Below are 2,546 nucleotides of genomic sequence, written 5' to 3' on the forward strand. Positions count from 1 at the left end.
CGGGAGCTCCGCCTCCGTGGGGCCCGCGCGGTGGCGAGCGGCCGACGGCGCGGGGCCGCGGGGAGGGGGCGGCCAGCCATGACTCCCGCTGCCCGCGCTCCGGAAAATCACCGCTCCCGGCCCCTCCCTGCCCCCACATGAGTCACAGGGAGGCCACTGCGGCTCGGGAACGAGCAAAGCAACTCTTCCCTCCTTGCGGCCGCCTCCCCCGCAGCGCGCAGGGAGAGCCGCTCGGGCTGGGGGAGGGGACGGCGGGCGCCGCGGGAACCGAGGCCGAGGGCGCGCAGGCGGAACCCGCCGCGCTCAGGCTGAGCCCCTGGACGGCGGGGCGACGCCGGAGCCAGGCCCACGTGGGCGCGCACCAGGGCCAGGCCGCGGCGCGACCTCCGCGCGCCATGTGCGGACTGCGCGCTTCCCCGCACAAAGGCGTGCAGACGCCCCCGGTCTCGGGGGAGAGGGCGCCGGGCCCGCGAGCCCCCGCTCCGGCCTGCGCCACGGCCCTCGCGCCCGCGAGGAGGACCTACAGCCACCGGCCCGCTCCTCAGCCCGCACCCCCGCGGCCGCTCACGAGGGTCCTCCTCACCTGGCTCCGGGCTCCCGAGCCCCCGGGGGACGAGCGGAAGGGGGGCGCAGGCCGCCCCTCGCCCCTTTGCCCTCCAATTGGCACGGAGGCACGAGGTTGGCCATTCCCCTCCCCCCAAGAGTGGCCCTCTCCTGCTGGCCCCCCTGCACACTCCCATTGGCTGTGAAGTATTTGAAAGACAAGCCCTCCCCTCTCAGGATTCTTTTCTGAACCCCAAGAAACCCCCCGGACTCCCCCCCATTAGTTAGGCATTCAAATGACTGAAAAACATCCCCACCCCGAAGGCCCCTTCTCACCTGGATCCTGGAAATTTCCGGGGGGGCTCTCGAGTTGCCCTCGGCTGGGTGCGGGGGGAGAACGTAATCCGGGGTGTCAACCCCCCCGGAAACCGAAGCAAGTGTTGGGGGAGGGGCGTAGCCCCCAACCCCTCCCTTCCAGAGCGGGCTGGGGGGTGGGGAGAGGCTCGCGGCCGCGCCGCCACGTCAGCAGCGTCCGGATTGGCTGTCCGGGGTCACGTGCCCGCCTTCCCCCCTCCCCGCCTCGAGGGCCGGTTTTCCGAGTGTTCCTGGGGGTCGTGTGAGGGGCTGAGGGCGCCGCTTGGCCCAGGCCTACGTCTCAAGCCCAGAGCGCGCTAATGCTGTTGCTGCCTCACATCTCCAGCTTCCTATCCTGCCGTCGTCGACGCCGTCCCCCCCGCTAGCCTCTCGGTACGGGTTCAGCATGGCTGCCGCAGCTCCGAAAAGCTCACGGCGCAGGCGCGAGGGTGTGACTGGCCTGGGGGAGGGGAGAGGAATGCTGGCGGGCGCGGCGACGGCGCCAGTGCGCAGGCGTGCGGGCCAACCGCAGCTCCCGCGTGGGCGCGGCGGAAGCCGCGCGCGCGGGTCGACGGCCTCAGCGCCCTTGCCCCTCAGCCTATCCTCGCGGCGACCTGGGCCGGTTGGTTGGGTTCTGGTCTTCGTGCTTGAGGCGCAGCTCGCCGCGGCCTTGCCGGAGTCGGTGCGGGAGCTGGGAGGGCCTTCAGGGTGCGGCCATCTCGAAGTGGTGAGACTCGGCCTGGGGAGAACTGTCCGTCCTCGTTCCTGTGCGGGCCGAGGTGCGCGCCCTGGGGTGGGCGTTCTGTTGGGCCCTTAGCTTTGAGACGTCTCTTGTCCCCTGAGGGCACCCTAGAGTTCTTGGAGTCATCCGTGTTCCGGGGGTCCTGTGCCCTCCACAAAGCTTACCGGCTGATCGCTTCCACACAGTAGCCCAGCTTTACGTTAAAACTCTCCTACTTTGAAAGCTGCGCTTTCTGTTCTCTAAGTCTTCAATTTCATAAAAACAGGGATTCGTTACATAAAATAGGGTGAGCCATTTGATACCAATTAATTTTTTAGTTTGTAGCTCATCACCTCTCCATCCCTCACTCTTAACCTCTAATATCCACTCTGCACTTACGGGGGAGTAAACTGGGCCACATCTATATCCCTTTCCGGTTTCCTTAGGGGTTGCTCTCCAGGTTTAAGAAAATCCCTTTACTTTTGACCTAGTTAACTAATTGGCTCTGTTACCCTGAGGCTACCTTCTGTTCTCCACCCTTTGGAATTTTAAGCTTTATTTCCTAACCCTAAATAAAAAGAACCTTTTCAATATCTTGCTATTCCCAGTAGACTCATAAATGGTCCCTTGCATAGGCAGATGTTCAGAAATTGTAAAAAATTATGTTTAATTCTCTATCTTCCCAGACTCACCTCTTCCTTTCCCCACCCCCACCCCGTTTATCTCATTCATCTATCAGGCTTCCAACACCAATACTCTTCAGACACAAGCCTGAGGTCTCAAGGTCCTCTTAGTTGGAGAAGTCACAAAGCTTTGCAGTTCTCACCTCATTTGACCTCTGGAGCATTTGACACTTGATCTAGCTTCCTTCCTGACATTCTCTGTACCCTTGACTTCTGTGTCCAGTCTCACCAGTTTCTTTTCCTAC

The 2,546-nt window shown here is 62.9% G+C and overlaps 1 protein-coding gene across 1 annotated transcript in view; it reads right to left on the reverse strand.

Moving 5' to 3' along the window:
* Brd2 (bromodomain containing 2) overlaps positions 1-1,290 on the reverse strand; it is a 10,926-nt gene extending 9,636 nt beyond the window's left edge. The window contains exon 1 of the mRNA XM_023721137.1: positions 880-1,290. The gene's annotated coding sequence lies outside the window, so the exon portion shown is untranslated. The remainder of the gene's footprint in view (positions 1-879) is intronic.
* Between the last annotated feature and the right edge of the window lie 1,256 nt (positions 1,291-2,546).

The sequence above is a fragment of the Octodon degus genome, unplaced genomic scaffold, assembly GCF_000260255.1.
Source record: "Octodon degus isolate 3935 unplaced genomic scaffold, OctDeg1.0 scaffold00005, whole genome shotgun sequence".
Classification (NCBI taxonomy): Eukaryota; Metazoa; Chordata; class Mammalia; order Rodentia; family Octodontidae; genus Octodon; species Octodon degus.